Source organism: Cupressus sempervirens, chromosome 9 (assembly GCF_028749045.1).
Source record: "Cupressus sempervirens isolate cs-2001-9-10 chromosome 9, ASM2874904v1, whole genome shotgun sequence".
Taxonomy (NCBI): Eukaryota; Viridiplantae; Streptophyta; class Pinopsida; order Cupressales; family Cupressaceae; genus Cupressus; species Cupressus sempervirens.
Window position 1 is genome coordinate 116103867 of NC_143126.1, and position 21477 is coordinate 116125343.

Consider the following 21477-nt stretch of genomic DNA (forward strand, 5'->3'; position numbering starts at 1 on the left):
AGTCTAGATCAGCACACATAAGAGTCAGTTGGAAAAGGAACAAGCGTGTTATTTAGCCCAAGGTCATCCAAGTCTTCTCTCCCCTTGTCATCTTTTGAGGCCATCTTGGGTGCATAAGATTAGGATCCAAAACCTTATTTTTCTTTTTAGGAGGCCTGCTTGGGGATTTCATCACCCCTTGGGATGACCTCAACTCCAGCGTTCCGGCAGAGTATAAAGATCGAGAGGTGAATCCAAAGAGACCTCTCTTGGAATCAAGATTTTGTCACTCAAGCTAAGCCTCAAGGAACTTTATACCCTTGAGAAGTGAAAGAGGAGAAGTGGGTTACCACTCCTCTCAGCTTTGTGACATCTTGTTGGTTTTATCTACGGATTTGGGCCTCACATACCTTTGGGTATATCGAGGACTCCCTAGCTAAACCAACTGTCAGCCTTGTAGATAACCATCTAGAGTGTTAATGTATTTGAAGTGACTGATCAAAATATTTGTAAAACATCCACACTCCTCAGGGCAAGTATCACATTCTGAGAATCAAAAACTTCTATATGGTTGTTCCTATCTATTGCTTGCTTTTTTATTTGTTGAATGAATGTTTTCCAAAATTGGTCAATCCTAGCTTAGGGTACACTTAGCATAGTCACTGCCTATTCTAGAAGCTGAACAAGTTGAAGCAAAATAACCGAGGTCTCTCAAAGCCAAGCAGATTCAAGAATTGATGTTAGAGCAACCCAAACCCAAACAGAAGTTCCACAAAGTTAAACTCAAACCATCTCAGGCATACCAAGAACTTTCAGCCAAGAGAAAGGAACTAACACCAAGTCCTCGAATTGCCAAACTTCACAAAGTAGAGCATAAAGCTGTCGACGAAGCACTTCAAGAGGCTTGGTTAGAGCGCACCATCAAATTTAGCCAACATCCAAGAGTTAATCCTTCTTATGCCTTACCAACTAGGCATGATTTCTATGATTAGACACCCTTGTTTCTCCACACCTTCTTGGATAAGCTTCACCTTAGATTCATCTTTGTAGAAAAGTCAGCCATCTTAGATTATCCCCTTAAGCATTATTAGCTCATCCATCTCATTTAGGATCAAACCATCTAGCCAGCAATCCAAAATCTTCACATCCAAGCCTTCAAAAATTGTTGTCACCTTGCTAAAAGTTTGCCATTCCTAAAATCTTTCAAAACCACCAATCTCACCAAGGTTATCCCTTTGACAAAGCTTTTTCTAGGGTAATCTAGCTTTGCCACTTGTTATCCCTCATCACCTTGAGCTAAAGGTTGGGATCCACAAGTGGTCAATCTCGTGTTCTTCCTAAAGGATCATCAGTCTATCCTTAAGTTGACACAATCACCACCAAGCTTGCACATAGGAAAGTAGACCTTTTGTGCTTTGGCAACATATCTTTGAAGTTAGAATCCCCAACCTAATCCTCCTTAGGTTTTGTTATATAGCTTTGCCTCAACCTAGGAAATCATTTGCATAGAAAAGCCTTCCTCCCTTTTGCATCCACCAGCATTTGTTGCATCTCATCCCTAGGAGCATTTTTCATGCCACCCGTCACTCGCTTAGCCAAGAAGAAAGAAACAATGGAGCCATATCATTTGGATCAAACAGCCTCACCCCCCTTGAGCACTTAGCCAACCTTCAGCCCAAAGAAAGCTATGCCATCATCTACTGACATTGAAGCTTTCATGAACCAACCAGGAAATGCAGTATTGGTGAACGCCATTATAGAAAAGAACAAAGAGACAATCATGGCTAATTTTTGAAGGGACAATGTAGGAACCTTTGACTTTGGAAGACCCCCTCCATTATCAGATCCATCTCACCCATTGTTTGGGTAGCTACCACCACCCATAGGCTCTTATGATCCAAATTATCCTCAATATATGCCAAAAGAAGAGCCTCCAGCCAATCCATATGATCCAACAGACCCAAACATACCATCATCCACCCAAGTTGAAATCTCCATGCTGCAAGCCAACCCATCCACCACCACTCCATCCTTGGTTCATACCTCTCTGCTCCAAACCCCCTTTACCCAAAACACCTCACCATTCATGCCCTTCACTATTGTTGTTGCTGCTCCCCAACCTAGCCTTCCAAATCCACCCATCTCCCAAGTTAGTGCTAGCATCTTTGGCCAACCTCAGCAATATACAATAGGGATGCCGCCCATGGGGCCAAGTAATCAACCTTTCATCACCCCCAACTTGTTCACCATAGCCCAATGCACAATCCCATCATTTCCATTAGGTCTTGGGAGCTCAATGCCATCAGCCACAAATCCACAAGCTACTACCCTCACTCCACAAAGCTATCAAACCCCACAAGCTACTACCAATTTTCTACCAAGCTCCCAAGTAACCCCAGCTCCCACCACCACTCTACCAAGATTTCAAATCTAGCCACCAAGCTATCAAACCCCATCAGTTCCATTCCCAAGCTTTCAATTCCCACCACCTCCACGACCAACTAATCCATTACCTCCTATTACCAACTACTTTTCAATGCCACTTCTAGGAGGTAACCCACCAATCCAGCCAACCACCAATTATTTGCAGGTACCATCTCAAATGGGGGTGCAGCCCACATACCTTGGTCAAACCCCACAAGCCCCCTGATCCTTTCCCCAAGCTTCACAACCATCTTATACCTTACCTCGACAAAGCCATTCATTTATCCCATAGCCAACTTATGTTCCTCAATCCCAACCTCAAATCCCATATCAACAGCAAGCCTCGTAGCACATGCAACAATATATGCCACATCCCCCTCAACAACTCATCATCTACCATGTAGTTGCCCAAACAATGTACAATCCCTATCACCAAATCCCTCACAGCCATCCATATTCAATGGCCCCATCTAGCGCATACCTACCTCAAGGCACTCCTACATTGGGGGCACCCCAGCCATCACCTATCAATTCAGAATGGGAGCAAATGAAGACAGCTCTGAAAGCCATCCAAGAAGGGAATGATCCGAAGACATTCAAGTTTGAGAATGTGTGTCCTTACCAGTTTGATAGAGCCATTACCATGACACCATTTCCCAAACACTTTGAGGTACCCAAATTTGACAAATTCAGAGGAAAAGGAGACCTTGTCACACATATCAAAGAATTTTACATGCACTGCCAGGACGTGGCATACAATGATGTCTTCCTCTTGCGCCTTTTTCCCAAAAGCTTGGCTGGACCAGCTCTTGAATGGTTTTATAGAATCCCCTATGGTACAATTAAAAACTTTGCTGAATTATCTGAGGCCTTCGTAGCCCAATATGCCCATCTTGTTGAAATAGAGCTATCAATAGTTGACCTTGTCCACACTAAGCAAAAAGGTGGAGAAAGCCTTGCTGAATACCTGCAGAGATGGCAAACCCTTACCACCCGCATATCCTGCACCTTGCCAGAGTGCCATGTGGTGAAAATCTTTATTGCTAATGCCCATCCTAGCTTGGCTCACCACATGACCATGAACTGTTTGCAGACCTATAAAGATATCAAAGAGAAAGGAATGATCCTTTAGCAAGGACTCATTAAAGATGGTGTGGTCAAGATTTTACAAAGAGGCCAACCAAAATCAATCACATTCCAATGACAAGTCTAGATATTGGAACAAAAACAAGCACATTGCAACAGATGGCGTCACTGACACCAGACATGTGAATATTGTTGGTCCTTCTCACAACTAGTCCAACCCACCATATCAACCAAACAATCAACAAGCTATCAACTACCAACAACAGAATAACCAAAGCTATCAAAACCATAATCCAAGACCCAACTTCCAAGGGTCTAGCAATCAAGCTAATGCCATCAATGTAGCTACAGGACAAAAGCCCAAATTCCAACCTACACCTAGAAACTATACACCCCTTGGTGAGCCATTGGATGTCATTTTTGAGAAATTAGTCAAGGAAAACCTCATCAAATTTCCTCCTACCCAAAAAATTGACCCTAGCCAATCCAAAGCTGCATGGTACAAAGACAATGAGTACTGCAAATTTCATAGGGTAAAAGGTCACACTACCCTCAGATGCATGAAACTGAAAGACTATGTGCAGGACCTCATTGATCGAAAGGAAATCACTGTTGGTGCCCAAACCTCTTCCCACGTAGGCTTACAGATCTATCAAAATGCTTTTCCTCCACACAACAACCAAAATCTTGGAAATGCACCTATCCAAACCAACAATAACAACACCAACAACCATCAGCCAAACCAACAGCATGGGAAGAACAATGACCACACTTCATCCTATATAGACTATGGTAGCCTTATAGGTTGTATATCCAAGAAAGAGCCTTCTGTCAATGTTATCAATATCCAAGGACCAAACAATGAGTGTGTAGTCACCACTCGAAGAGCACGATTTAACATTGTAGGTCCACTAGTTTCACCAGCACCATCAGCTCCATCAAAAAGCCAGTATAATATCTTGGAACACCTTGGGAACATGCCAACCCAAATCTCCATTTTAGACCTTCTTCGCACTAGTCCTATGTACAAGATCATCCTTGACAGTGCTCTCATAGAATCCCATGTCCCTTCTGATATCAATGCTACTAATTTTTGTAATCTTGTTGGACACCTTTCATCCTCATGTGCCCTATCTTTCAAACCCACCGACATACCCGTGGTCGAGCTAGATCACACCCTTCCGCTTTGCATAGCCATCATGGTATCCAATTTTTCTGTGAAAAGAGTAATGATAGATAATGGATTAGCCTTGAATATTTGCACCCTAAAATTCATAAAACAAGCTGGGTATACTGAGGCAGATATCATCAGTGAGGTTATCACCATCAAAGCTTATGACAACTTGGAAAGAACCACAGAAGGAACTATTTTGCTGCCAATCAAGGTTGGGCCCGTCATCCAAGAGACACTCTGCCATGTTATTGATCTAAACCTACCATTCAACATCCTCCTTGGTCACCCATGGATTCATGCCATGAAATCCATTCCATCCACTTACCATCAGTGCATCAAGGCACTGAGGTAACCATCCATGCCGATCCAGAACCCTTGCTTATTGCAATGCGGTTGAAGCCTCATATACAAACCATTTCCCTAGAATTGATATCGGTACAGCCATCGCCAGCTCATCCCACACTTGTAATGACCCAAAAACCATCCTCGCTTCCACCCTATCTACCATGAAGATCAATAACAAAGGATGTGGAGAGTATAGTCTATCAGATGCCTTTGTTGTCGGGGCACTCCCACTTGATCCACATGACCATGGAAGACCAACATATCACAAAGCTAAGGAGATTCCACCTCCTTGATACAAACAGTTTGGCCCAACAACCTTTGTATCCTCAAAAATCCCTCTTCATGAGGATCTCACTCCAGATATCAACAATTGGTTACATAAGGATGCACCTCAAAGAAATCAAGCAAGCCTTGATCAATTCAGCCAAAAGTATCCCCAAGAACATAACCTCGTCATTGACAAATGGAACTATCAAGGTGGTGGTCTAGTACTAGAAGAAAGAGGCATGAAGTGCCCCATCGATGCACACAAGTGGGAATCGAAGTCAGGTCTTGGCTTTGGCATACCCACAACTAGGGGCACCAATGAGAACGGTCACACTTTTTCAAACATTCATCGCGACCTTGTCGAAATTGAAGACATTCCTGAAGAAGTTGAAAAGAGAGCCTACGACGATATCCTAGACCAAATCTCCCTCGGAGACTCTGTTCTCCAAGAACTATCCATCCACCTCATTGACCTACCACTCGCCCATACACAACTCATAGATTGGTACCAACCAAGCATCATACACATTGATGAGTTCACATCAGAGGAGGCATTTCTGAGATTCATGGGAGCTGAAACACCTCACAAGAAAAAAAAGTCAGATTCCACCTATATGTACAAGCTAGATCCCAAGGGGTATTTTGGAGAAAATCCCCAACCTAGTTCTAATACACCCAAAATTGGAACTAAGTTGAATTTGAGACTAGCTAAGGTAGTGAAGAGAACCCCTCAACAAGAGCATCCAGAGCCACAAGTAGAACATGAGGATTTAGTATTACCTCCTCAAGATAATCGACCAGAGATATCTTCTATTCTAATTGAGGATACTAGGGAAGTCAACATCGATTCTTCAGAGATCCCTAGGCTTGTTCACATTGCTGCATCCCTATCACAAGACCAAGTTGATCTCCTCTTTGAGGTCTTAAGAGAGAACATTGGCCGATTTGCATGGTCATATCAGGACATGCCAAGACTTGATCCAAAGCTTGTAGTTCATCATCTTGCAGTTGATCCAAAGATCAAGCCCGTCAGACAAAAGCTTAGAAAAATGCACCCCAAGGTGGCATTACTGGTCAAAGCTGAGTTAGAAAGAATGTTAGCTGCTAAGGTTATCCGACCTATCGCCTATTCAGAGTGGATCTCCAACATGGTCCCCATCACTAAGCCTTCTGGTGACATCAGAATCTGCATTGATTTCAGAGATCTTAACAAATCTTGTCCAAAAGATGATTTTCCCTTGCCCAACATAGATATGATTGTAGATCTTACAGCTGGACATGAAATTTTGTCCCTCATGGATGGATTTTCTGGGTATAATCAAATCAAGATTGTAGAAGAGGATCAGCATAAGACAGCATTCACTACCCCTTGGGGAACCTTTTGCTACAACATGATGCCTTTTGGCCTAAAGAATGCTAGGGCTACCTATCAAAGAGCTATGAGAGCCATTTTTCATGATCTCATCCATAGCATTTTGGAGGATTATTTGGATGATATCTTGGTCAAGTCTCATACCTTCATGGATCATCTTGCTGACTTGGAGAAAGTCTTTGATAGGTTAGCCAAATATCATCTCATGCTGAATCCCAAGAAATGTGTCTTTGGGGTCACATCTGGCAAGCTTCTAGGCTTTATAGTTTCTAAACAAGGTATAGAGATTGACCCCAAGGAGGTCAAGGCTATCTTAGACATGCCTCCTCCCCAGACACTGTGACAGCTTCATTCTCTTCAGGGAAAGCTTCAATCTATTTGGTGCTTCATCTCCCAGCTTGCAGATAAGTGTACACCATTTTCACATTTACCGAAGAAGGATGAGAACTTCAAGTGGGATCCTTAATGTCAGCGCAGCTTTGACCATCTCAAGTAGTATCTCATCAATCCCCCTATCTTGGTTCCACTAGTTCCTAGTCGTCCCCTGATTTTGTACATATCAACAACAGCTACTGCTCTAGGGGCACTTCTAGCATAGCTCGATGACTACAACAAAGAAAGAGACATCTACTACATCAGTAGAACCCTAATTGGTTATGAACTCAATTACACTCCTATGGAAAAATCTTGTTTGGCAGTTGTTTTCTCAACTCAAAAGCTTCGCCATTACATGCTAAGTCATACCATCCAACTAGTCTCCAAGATTGATCCTCTCAAGTATATGCTCTCCAGAACAGCACTTACAGGCCATTTTTGGCCAAATGGGTTATGCTCCTTAGCGAATTTGACATCTAGTATGTGGACAGAAAGGAAATCAAAGGGCAAGCTATAGTAGATCACCTAGCTAATGCACCTCTAATAGATGCTTATCCATTGATCACAGAATTTCCAGATGAGCATATCTATCTAATTGAAGAACAACCCCCATGGAAACTTTATTTTGATGGCTCATACACATCTCATGGATCAAGGGCAAGAATATTTTTGGTCACACCACAAGGAGATTACATTCCAAAAGTCTTCAAGCTACAATTCCCTAGCACCAACAATATAGCTGAATATGAGGCCCTCATAGCAGGATTAAAGATAGCTATAGAATGGAACATTGCTGAGCCAAAAATCTTTGGTGATTCTCATCTCATCATCAAGCAAGCCCTAAATGAATATCAAACCAAAGATGAAAAGCTATTACCCTACAAAGAGCTAGTTGATCAGCTAACCCAGCATTTTACAAGGCTTCAGTTTACACAAGTGCCTCGAATATAGAACAATGTAGCAGATGCTATGGCTACTATAGGCTCACTCTTGGAAATTCCCCAAGCAACTACACAGTATGAGTTTTTAGTGGAGCAGCTCCTCACACCCGCCTATGCGAATGAGGATTCAAACCATGTTTGTATCTTGGTTGGTCCCCAATCCCCTTGGTACCATGAGATTCATGCTTACCTTAATGATGGTATCATATCCCCTCACCTCACACGTACCCAATGCCAGAACCTCATTCGAAAATCATCCCACTATGTTATCATAGCCAATACCCTATATCGGTAGGGTTACCACGATACTCTCTCTCGATGTTTAGACCAAAACAAGGCCGTGATGGTGTTAAAAGAAGTACACTCTGGACTTTGCGGTGCCCACATGAGTGGTATTGTCCTAGCACAAAAAATCCTTAGAGCAGGCTACTATTGGCCTACGATTGAAGAAGACTCCTGTGACTTTTTCAGAAAGTGTCTCCCATGTCAGCAGCATGCAAATCTTGTGCATGCTCCAACACAAGATCTATAGCCTATTGCACCACCTTGGCCTTTCGCTTGTTGGCGCCTTGATCTAGTTGGAACTATCACACCCCTCTCATTTGATGGACATAAATGGATAATAACAGCTACAGACTATTTCACTAAATGGGTGGAAGTAGTCCCCCTAGTCTCAACTATAGGAGTTTAGGTCTCCAAGTTCATCTTGTACTACATTGTTTGCTGCTTCGGCATCCCATCCACCATCTTCACTGACCACGGAGGTAACTTTGAAAATCTTAACATGGAAGAATTATGCACTTCCCTCCACATCCATCACCGATTTTCTAGCTCATATTTCCCACAAGGTAACGGCCAGGCAGAGGCAACTAACAAAACCCTCCTCAAAATCCTAAAGAAAGTTGTCAATGATTCTGGCCGTGATTGGCACCTACAAATAAATCCAGCCCTATGGGCCTATCGAGCTTCCTTTTGTAAATCCATAGGCACAACTCCATACTCCCTAGTCTATGGTGTCAAAGCGGTACTACCTATAGAGGTTGAACTTCCCTCCTTGCGCATATCTTTGCAAGGGCAAATATCAAATGAAGAATACAAAGTAACTCGGCTCACCTAGCTAGATCTCTTAGACAAGAAGCGACAACAAGCCTATGATCATCTCACAGTCTATCAAACTCATCTCAAAAGGAATTTCAACAAGAAGGTGCTTCCACAACACTTTCAGCTAGGTGACATGGTCCTCAAAGAAAACATGAAAGTCCAAGAAGATCGAGAAAAGAAAGGCAAGTTTGAACCTACATGGCTTGGTCCTTATGTTGTCACTACTTCCTTTGGCTCTGGAGCCTATCAGCTATCTACACCGAAAGGAGAACTCTTGAATGATACTACTAACATCATTCATCTGAAGATGTTCTATGCTTGAAGATCCTTGGTATACCCAACTTTTGAAAAATAATAAAAATAATAAAAAAATAGTAAAGAGAAATAAGCGTCCAATGGTGAAAACTTGGCAATTCAAGCGCCTTGGATAGGTACCTTGGTGAAAACCTGGTAATTCAGGCACCTTGTGTACTAAGACTAATCCATTATCTATCACTATCCTATCCCTCATCCATTCACCCACCATCCCATAAAACACCTGCTTTTTCCCTTGGTGTTCCAACCAAATATCCAAAATCTAATGGAGCTTGTAAATACCTCCTGTACAGCTTGTAAAATCTTGTACCTTAGCTTGTAAGATCTTGTACCAAAGCTTGTATTATACCTTGTAAGTCTTGTACCATACCTTTTATATCCGAATCTTGTCCAAAGTTTGTACCATATTCTAGCCTATAAATAAGCTTGTCTCCTAGCTTGTATACTATCATGTGCACACACAAAACCCCATTTTCACTTAAGCTTTTGGCAAACCATCTACCTATTCACCTATCACCTATTATAGAAATCCCATCCTTCACAAACATTTCCATCTCACAAAAACCAAAACATGAACAAACTTGTACATTCGTAACATATCTTGGTCCATCAGCTTGTACATCCTCTTTAGCTTAGTACCATTATATCTATCCAACGTTTGTGTCAGTTCATTCTTGATCAGCATCTTGCACCCATCGCACATCTTGGTTAGCTATTCCAATGCATCCTTTGGCTAGATTTCCTGTCACTAAAGTGTTATCTTTCTTAGTTTAGCTTGCTAGATGCATCACTCATCCAAATCCACCAGCTTAGGTGCTCTCCGATAGGTCCTTGCGGGATATAGCTTTCCTCATGTCTGATCTTGGTCAGTTAGTACCTCGTCCTACCCATCTCGTTGGAAAATGGTTCTCTTTTGGATTTTTGCTTTCTTTTGATTTGGACTCTTCCCTGTTAGGTCTTGAAATATCTTTTCCAAGCAATCTCCTTGTTCCCTCCTCAAGGTTTCCACGATCTTCCATATCATGGTATACTGTGAATGGGACAATCAGAGCATAAGGTCTTGATCATGTCTTTTGCTTATTTTCTTTTCTGCTTGTGGGTTACCCAGTGTCATTTCCACACTGCTTCCTCTGGGATTCATGTGTGATACTGGGGTAATCCTTGCGTGTTTTTTTTGAGTCAATTCGTCAGTCCTCTAGACAGTTGGTGAAAAGGCCTTGATGTTCTTAGTAACCTTGGCAATTAACTAATAGTCCTATAGCAAATCTAGTGCTCAACTACATGGTGGTACTTCTCTTTGAAGTATTCCCCCCGCTCAAAAAGCTTCAATGGTTTTCCTTCATCTCCATTATCCCCCATCCATATCCAACATCCATCTCTCCTACCCTAGCTTATGCATCAGTATCTCTTTGAATCACTTCTCACCTTTAGCTTTAGGGATCCACAATCCTAGTCTTAGGGATCCACCAATCCAAATCAATCCACCAAGCCTCATCCTTCGAGATCCACAATCCTAGTCCTAGGGATCTCTGAAACCCATCTTCCACCAATCTGACTCTTTGAAATCCTATTACATCAGCTTTATAATCCCCTCATCAATCTCCCTATCCTAGATTCCTTTTTATAGTGCTCCGCTCCTTCATCCTCCACCTTCCCTAAATTCTTAAGCTTGCTTCCTCTTGTGCATCTGATTCTCCTTTATCATTCTCGCATAGTGAGAGTTTGAGCTAATTCAGCCCCTTCTCTTTGCCAATCTGAGTCTTCTTGCTCATCTCAAATTCTTGTCCTTTTCAAGAAGTTGTCGAGCCTCACTTTCTCTCCCCGTCGCCTTCTTGAGGGGGGCATCTTGCAGTCCATTCTCTCCTCTTCTGCTCTAGCCTTGGGTATCTTATTTTCTTATATTTGATGCCATGCCACTTGTAGCATCACATCAAAGAGGGGCAAAATGTAGACACCTAAAAACCTTTAGAAAATAAAGTATTTTTATTTTTTGAAAAATTCTTGATGACATCATCATTTATTAATTAATTAATTAATTAATTTTTATGCCATTAAATCCCTTTATCTTAATTAAAAATATTTAATTAAGGAATCCCTCCCAAAAATGTTTAAATCTTATTTAAACATTATTTCCTTATTTATTAATTATTTAATTAATAAATTGACCAAAAAACCCAAAATAAATAAAAAATTTATTTTTTGCCCAAAACTTGGCCAATTTCCTTAAGACCACTAACCTCTTCCAAAATCTTCTAATCCTTCTTTAATTTTGATTAAAGGCTAATCCCATCATTTCCTACCCCTAATCCCAACTCAAAATATTTAATTAAGATTAAATATTAATCCTCATGTTTATTAAAAAAGTTTTAATAAATATCTCCTCAACCCAAACCCTTGAAATAAATAAAACTTGATTTATTTCCTAAAAATCTAATTTATCCTCATCCTAAGAAATTCTAGACTCTTCTAGAAAGTCTTCATCCTCATCCTAGGAAATTCTAGACAATTCTAGAAAGTCTTTATCCTCATCCAAAGTCTAGACTCCTCTAGAAGATGTCTTTAAACCTAATCCTAATCCCCTCCTAACCTTGTCACATTCTCTAAACATGGGTTAAGACTTACTAACCCAAGCCAAAGTTAACAAATATCTCCTCCTTCACCCACCCTCATTAAATGCCATCCACTTGCCTATCCCTAAGCTAATCCTAATCCATCCTAATCCATCCTCTAATCATTTGCATAATCCTAAGCAAGCTTAAACCTTCCTAATCAAGCCCAAGTCAAAATTTCTCTCATCTCCCTCAAAATATCTCAACCATAAAACTTTATGAAGCCCACTAGGCCATAAATGACTCTTCCAAGCCCTTTTATTGCTCTTACAAGCCATTATGAGGGTCTTTATGAAGATTTTATCCCTTGAGCCTCCTTTGTTGACTCATCCTTCCCCTTTCCTCCATCCTCTCACCCTGTGACATGTGTCACTCTCTGATTGGTTGTAAGGAAGCACAATCCATGTGCTCTCCTCTCATGCAATCTGAGCCCTCCATGAGCTTTTTCCCATCCTTGCATCTTAGCCCTCAATCCCTCAAGCCTCTTGCCTATAAATTGGATCCTTCCCCTTTGCAAAATAACACAATCCATGAAGTAAAGTCAGAATGCCATTTTAAGAAGCCATTTTACATCAAAACCATACACTCACACCCAAATTCCAACTCTATTTGAAGCCATTTTTGAAGCATAAGATTGAGCATACATCCTATCTATTTAGACAAAGCCACTCAACAAGAGAGCTTCTTATTGAGAGAGTCCATTAATGGCTCATATTCTCAATTGAGAGTTCATCTTAGTCTATCTTGAAGTTTATGAACTTTGTTTAGTTTGTAGAAGCTTTATTTAAATTTGGTTTCTATTAGCATACTAACATTGCTCATATACAGTTAGCAGAATAAAGAATCAAGGTTACAACATTTTCACATCATATTAGTAAGGATCAGATTGGATAGAACAAGGATATGAAATCAGCAATATCAAATTGTAAGTGCATCTGATCAAATATTCTACTTTACTCTTTAACAATTATTACAGCAAAATGAAATCCTATGGAGATAGGTTGGTTTAATAGCCATTATATAAAGCCTTTAATAGGGTGACATTCCAATTGAATGTTTTGTAAATCCTTTAGCCAGGAATACTTTTGATAGAGTGTTAAAATCCTTTAATAGGGTAGGATCTAACCATCATTGTAAGCCTTTAATAGGGTAGGCCTTTCATAGGGCAGATCATGAGAATGGTCAAAATATGTAACCTTAACAAGTGAAATTTATTGTTGCAATAGTGAAGAGTTGTGGGTGTCATCCCCACCCCATGTTTGCCTTCTCATGGGAGGGTTTTTGGGTAATCATATCTGGTGTCAAGTGTTTATGTGGATTCATTTCCTTTACATGATTATTTCCATATGTTTCTGCATGTAATTTTTTAAAGTTAGAAGTTTTATTGGTTAAAGTTTAGTACTTTTGATTCACCCCCCCTCTCAAAAGTATACTTCCCACTTGTAAATCTCAATAGATCAAACAACCCAAATAAATGATACGAGGAAGATGAGATTCACTTATATATCATTCATAGGTCAAAGAGATACAATCATGCAAATTGCAAATATCCACAATACACTAATGAGGGGCAAATGGGTCTTGCACAATACATCAATGGCTAAAGGAGATAAGGAAGAATGTCATTAGGTATAGAGGCAAAGGGAATTTATAGTGAACTTGCAAAGAAAGATCAGAGATAACAGAGAAGAGTTGACCTTAAGAAAGAATTACAACCTTGAATTAATAGTTCAACAAGAACTAAGATATTTCTACTGAAGTCACTCCACAACCACTACCATTAAATGCTCAAAGGACAATAAAGACAATCCAAACAATAAATTTTATTCAATACACTTGCAGATCCATGAAAATCATAAAAACCCTAGCTGGAGCAAACCCTAAAGTGATGGAAATGATGTCAATCAATGCATAGTTGGGTAGATGGATAACTAGGTGATGAGACATGTTCCTTTTGCATTTACTAGGCATGGGGATGCTAAAAATAGTCTACAAATGATAAAAAAAATTGATCTGCCATTAAAGAGTTTTTTTTTCTTCATTACCAGCATGCCAAGTTGGATGTATCAGCAAATCAATTATATTCAATGCTCACCCTATCCCTTTCTTGTAATTTTTTTGGTCAAAGACCCTTTTCTTTTCTAGCTTGGATAAGTGAAACATCTTTATCAGGTCAACCCAGGTCCTATAATCCCATGATCACCACTGTATCTTATGGTAAAAAAAACTCTTAATAATCTCTATGATCTTACAGTCATTAGTTTGTTGTAACACTGGGTCATCCTTGAAGTCTTCTTATGATACTAAGATCATCATGATATTATGACAAACCTTTGTCTTCATGCCTTTGGAAGGCCCTCTCAGCTACACCTAGATCTTATGACAACCATATACCATAATATTGCAACCCTCCTTAACATTTCCTATGACCATATTTAGTTACAATGTTATGATAACTACATATCATAACATTGGTGGCTTCAAGGATTAGCTTCATGATCTTATGTTAGATTGCAGGATCATAACACAGGCACCTAGTTGTATATTCATAACTTTGACCTTTCACCTCTATGAACTAAAGAAAATGGGCCCACCAGGGATAGGTGTCAAGACCTTTCCATGTCATATAGAATAACTCCCTTGCATCTTTTCATAGCAACATAATGACAGTCGTAGATCATCTTCAATCTAAGAGGATATGATGGTAGATGAAACATGCAGTCCACCTTTCAAAACTGTTAGTACTTTGACCAATCTAAAAAGCCTTCCATATGCCAACTCAATCTAACTTATCACCTTGTCACTTTGTGGCCCATATAATAAAACATGGACCAAATCCACATGGCAGGTCACTTTCCCACATTGTACAATATTCTAACAAGAAATAAAACGTAGGAAAGTGATGACCAATGAAAATCCATCTATATAACAATGAACATCTACCACCTCAACTAGAAATAAGATAGCCTGCAAACAAGAAGCAAGGCCCCACCATAGATGTGTGGTAAAAGGTCACTTCCCCGCATTCGTTACACACTTGGCAATTCCAAAATTTGGGAAAGCGGCTATCATAGATCTGTGGGAAATCTAAGAGTTGGAGAAAGTTGTGAGGCTAGAAAAATAAATTAAGGAAAATACATAAATATTATAAGGTTTTTATTTAATTTATTTCATATTTCCATGGCATTGTTTAATAGTAAAGGTAGGATGTGATCGTTCAACATTTGAATTCAAATATGGCAATTTTGGTGGGAAGGCAAATTTGGTCAATAGTATCTTTTCTCTGGAAGAAATTTGGATTGGTGCAAGTGGGTGTACCATACCAAGTGTATTGTAGATGGTTCAATTAATAGATGCAAGGAACTTCTTTGTTTTAAAGGGGCTCTCATAGGTAGAGGGTATTGATTACTCTAATAGATTTTCTTATGTAACCAAGATGAACTCTATTTGCCTTCTACCCTCCCTTGCAACTTCTTAGGGAAGGACATTAATTTAGATGGATGTGAAGAGTTACTTCTTGCATGGATACTTACATGATGAGATATATAGAGTAGCCTCAGGGTTTTATGTAGGATGTATCTCTAATTTATAGACTTTGATGCCATAATAAGGTCTCAAACAGGCTCCTTGGGCTTGGTATGAGAATATGGACTACTTTTTTCTTGCTTCACACTTCATTTTTTGTCCATTCTTATCATATAGTATACATTCAATATCATGGGGTTGACCTTTTGGTGCTTTTTCTATTTATTGATGATCTCATTATTAAAGGTAGCTCATCCTTTGTGATTTAGAGTATTCAAAGAGCTTTGATGGAGTAGTTTGAAATGATAAATCTTAATCTTCTATGTTATTTATTGGACCTATAGGCTATTTAGTCTTTGGATGGGATTTCCATACTCCAACAAAAGTATGCTCCTAATATTCTTTAATTTTTTTGCATGCTTGATTGCAAGCATGTCCCCATACCATTTTAATTAGACATTTTTTTTTCTACCACATACACTACTCCTTTAGTAAATCCCATATTATAAAAATAGTTGGTTGATAGTTTTTTGTACCAAACATATGGTCATCCTAATATTTCATTTATGGTTGGTCTTCTCTCTATATTCTCACACAATCCTCATTAGATCCATTGACAAGTGGCCAAACATATTTTTGAGGTACATTCAAAGAAATACATATTATTACATTCACTATACATTAAGATCCCCTTGCATTCTTGGCTCAGATTAGCTGATGATATTTATAATTGGAAGTCTAATTATAGCTTCATGCTTTGTCTTGGTTCTAGTCCTATCACATGGTCTTGCAAGAAGAAGAATACTATTGCATTATCATCCATGAAAGCTAAGTATTGAGAAATAGTTTTAGCTAGTTAGGGGATTGTATGGTTTCCTCCTAATAGTCTCACCATTCTTTGGTGTGACAATTAGAGTTACATACATATTTCTTACAACCAAGTGGGGCATAAATAGACTATGAGTATTTAGATCCACATGCACTTCATCAAGTAGTTGATTCGGGATATTTCTCACATCTTCAAATGCATACCTTTAGAGGAGAAGGTTGTAGACATCTTCATTGAACCTTTAGCATCTCTACACTATCTTCAGGAACATTCCATGCTTGGGGTAAATGAAGTTATCATTTGGAGGTCTTAATGAGGCATTCCTTTAAAAAAGAATTCAGCATTCTTTCCATCTCTTTTTGGAGTAGATATTTTCCCATGAGGTTTCCTCTATTTATCCACTTTGTAGAGATTTGGTTGTGATCAAGTATCTCGTCAGGCCATGTCACCAGGACCCAAGTTTGCATTCAGCATTATAGTTTCCTTTATTTCTTTGAATTTAATTGTAATTACAATATTGATCATATTAAGGAGGGGTGTTAGAATAAAGAATAACTTTATTATTAAGTCATGTTAACTTGATCATGAAGTTACCTTTACTTCACTCTTAATATATCACTTTATGCATTAGTGGCATTTAATAAGTATATTAATTATTTAATAATTTCTTTTTAGGGTCTCCTAGTTTAGGTTACCAGTGGCTATTTTTGTTCTCATTTAGTTTATCATAGATAATTGATCTACAAAAATTTTAATGGACTAGAATTTTTTATGATGGTTGAACACATCAAACCTACAACTAAGCATCATGTTACCTCTTCCTGTATTGTTGCCACGTGTCACCATTTCCTTCAAGATATGGTAATGTTGCATTCCTTTAGGATTAAAGCCCCACAATGTCACCACATGTCCCAAATTTCATGTTATGCATCTTTTTAGTGGTTAACAAAAATTTTCCACATGTTGGGGAGTTAAATTTTTCATGTTACCACATTTTATTTTGTCACATATCTCCATTTTGGTGATTGGTTGTAAAGAAACATATTTTCAAGGCTTTAAGGCCCAAAATTATGCCACATGATAGGGTGTTAACATTTCATGTTATCTATTCCCATGTTCTCTTTGTCTATTTTTCATGGGGGACTATGCCAACCTATCAAATTTAAAGGGTTTTCTTTGTCGACAGGTGTTGTGGGTTAATGTAGATGTCATGTTTCTCAAGCTTTTATGATACATATTTTTTTAATGATTAATGAAAGGTTTTCCTTCATATTTTTGCAATAGAGTTTTGCTTAGAGATTGGTGCAAGTCCATGGATCAATTTTACAAGTGTGCACTCATGGGTTAACACTTTGTGTTATCCCATCCCGATATCTTTTGACATTGACATGATTTGATTTTTTTTAGCCACAACACATTCCAATGTCATTTCTTTAATGAAAATCAACTTTGTGGGCCTTATATTCACAATGCCAGTGCACTCCATGCTTTTTTATTGCTTGTATAGATCAAATCTATCATATTTATTCTTTTATTTATTGAATGCATTCATTTGGCTCTTTTCTATCACTTCCAAGAGAAATTTTCTTCAAAGATCATATTTTATTATGATATTTATTTATTTCTCTCCTGTATAATATAAATCCATGGTGGTTAGGGTTTGAACTCAGATGTAAAATTTGAGCTATGATAGGTCTATAAAGATAAATCTTGTACATATTTTTGGGATTCTTATTTATTTACATTTTGTAGTAGCCTTATGCTTTCCAACTATATTTGTTTGCCTTCCATTAATGAAATTTCTTATTTCTTACCTCTTCTTTCCATTCATTAGTATGTGCATGTTTCTACCTCACTTTGAATATTGCTTTTCTATTTTCCTAATTCATGTGTTATGCTTAGCCTATTGACATTTTCTACATAGTGAAAATTCTCTTTCCTTTAAATATTTGATTTGTTCTAAACTACATACAAGCTCTTGGAAGGTAGAATAGAGTTGAGATCTATGTATTTTGATGTTTCATTAATGTGTAGTGTAGTTATAGGTAGAGAGAATAATCATATTTAAATATGGTGCATCACCCCCTTTCCCTTTTGGCAGTTATGTTTATGCATTCCTTCTCCCTTTTCCCTCAAAGCATTAGTTTAGGTGCATCCCAATTCTGAGGAAGCTAACCCTTTTCTAGAGATTCAACCTTAGAGTATAAGTCCCACACTTGGAATTTGTTTCCCTATTACACAAGGTTGCCTAGGGATAGTATGTGGGCATGGGAGAAAAAATTTGTATTAACAAATTTTGGCATACTTGATGGGATAATATTTCAAGTTTTTTCTAGAAAACCTGTTGGTGGACAATGTCAAACAAATGAATTCAACTTCTATGTTGAAAAGATAGTGCCACTCTTAACATTTCATCCTTCATCAAGAGGCTCATATCTAAGAAATGTATGACTCTATCTCTATATCTTGGTTTCTAGAACAAAATTTCTACAATTGATGCTCATAATTCAAACAAGGGCATCTTCTAGAGGTAAATATTAATTTACCCAATTCTAGTTATCAAGCTCTAGAAGAAGAAGAAATGGGCTTTCTTTATTACCAGAAAGAGGTATAGAAATAATTGCTCCATCCCCTAGATCTCTTTCTACTCCTCTGGTTGCTAAATTTCAGCTAGGAGCAACATCGATGTGTGTGTGTGTGTGTGTGTGTGTGTGTGTGTGTGTGTGTGTGTGTGTGTCTATGTATGTATACATATGTATTTATACGTACGTACGTGCATGCGCACGTACGTGTACGTTATGCGTACGTACACATACGTATGTACGTATGTATACATATGTATCTACTCCTCTGGTTGCTAAATTTTAGTTAGGAGCTCCATCGATATATATATATATATATATATGTATGCATATGTATACATACGTATGTATACGTATGTATAGATATGTATACATATATATCGATACATATGTATACATATGTATGTATTCATATGTATATCTATACATATGTATATATACATTTGTATACATATATATATACATATATACATACAAACATATATATGTATATGCATATATATACATATAAATGTATGTATACACATATATAAATATACATATATACATGTATATATACACACATATATATGTATATATGTACACATATACATATATATGTATATATACATGTATACATATGTATATATGTATACATGTATATATATCCATACACACACACACACACACATATATATATATGTATATGTATATAGACATATATGTATATATATATATATATATATTTTTTCTTAGGGGCATCCTTATGATATATATATGTATGTATGTATGTATATATGTATATATATACATGTGTGTGTGTGTGTGTGTGTGTCATGTGGATGCCCATAAGAATCAAATTATTGCCACCTGTAATGGTGGAAAATCTCTCATATTGGCTCAAAGGAATGATATACCTATAGATGTACTAAAAAGTGTACTAGAGTTCATTGGTGAAATATTCATCTCCCCCATAGAGCATATTCAAGAAATTACTCATGGTATCAAAAAGGATGATGTTACTATTAGAATTTTGTCATCATCATTAAAAGGAAAGGCTTTGCAGTGGTATAGGGGATTTCCATACAACTCCACCCACATATGGGATGATTTAGGTGAAGGACTATGCAAACATTTTAAAGATAAAAGTAACAATTTTTCACTTTTGGACCATCTTACTACAATTAAAAGAGCACCCTATGAGTGCATCAATGATTTCAAACATAGATTTCATAAAATAAGAGATATAATTCCTGCTATGGTGAAACCTCTTCTTGGTAACATTTTCTTGCATTATAACAAAATCTTTTTATAATAATATATTTACTACATTACAAATAATGGGTGGATATACTCTACCAACTGCATATGATATAACCATAAAGACTGAAAATTGTCCGATACAAGGTGGGAAATTAGTTCCAAGGCCTCTAGTGCCTTTATTTCTAGATGTTCCTATACATTAGTCTATTGTGGCTCCTATTCCTACTACAAGAAAACCTCTTGTTACTAATTCTTCAACTTCTACATATTCTAACATGGTAGATAAGATTGAGGCCATGTTTCAAGTTATAATGTAGAATATAAACAAGAAGCTTCAAGATTTGAATTCTAACTTAGATAAGAAGTTTAATATCAGAGCTTGGATATGCAAAGTATTAATTGAAATATTGGTCAACAAATTTTTTTACTTTAGATCCTTCAAAATGATGTGACAACTCTCAAAGGGGAGCAAGCTCAAATTATTAGTCCCCCTTAACCTTATAATCAAAATATACAATCAAATAGGCCACAAAATCAAGGGAGAAATTCATGGAACTAGAATAAATCTTTCAACAATGCACCCCATGCAATCCTAAATTAGACTAAAGCACCTGTTCAACAAAATAATTCCATTCAATATTAAGGAGGGTACATGCCTAACTATTAATCTCATGACTAGGAGGCATTTTATCAAGCTCTAACTATGCAAGAGGAACTAACAACTTTAGGAAAATAGTATGATATAAATAAGTCTAATATTGGGTATGAAGCTCAAACACGTGGAGGTGCTTCTTTTGCCATTTTTGGTAAGAAGTATTTTGGTGGTAGAAATCAATAGATCAATAGTGCTAGAACTCTACATACCATGACCCTAAGGACACCAAGCAAGGAAGTTTCCCCTTGTTCAAAATTAGGAAAGAATATAGTTGCAAGAAGTTAGAGGAGTCTAAGGCTCTTGTGTTAATGAATAGGAGATCATCAAATTCATCCATTCTTGCACAACCCAACAAGGAAGAAATTTAATTTAAGAAAATAAATCCACCTCTATTTTATATCTATTTAGTCATAGGAGATAAAATAGTTCATAACTATATGATAGAATCTAGTGTTACTACCTCAGTCATGCCTAAGAGGGTTGCTAATCAGCTAGGCATAAAGTACGAGCCTATGACTAAAGGGGTTACTCAATTAGATGACACTTCTTGCAAGAAAATAGGGGTATTTAAAGATTTAAAATTGGCCCTAGATGTATGTCTTGGATACACTATTTGGAAAAATAAATCTGTTGTATACCTCCTTGCAAAATTTGTT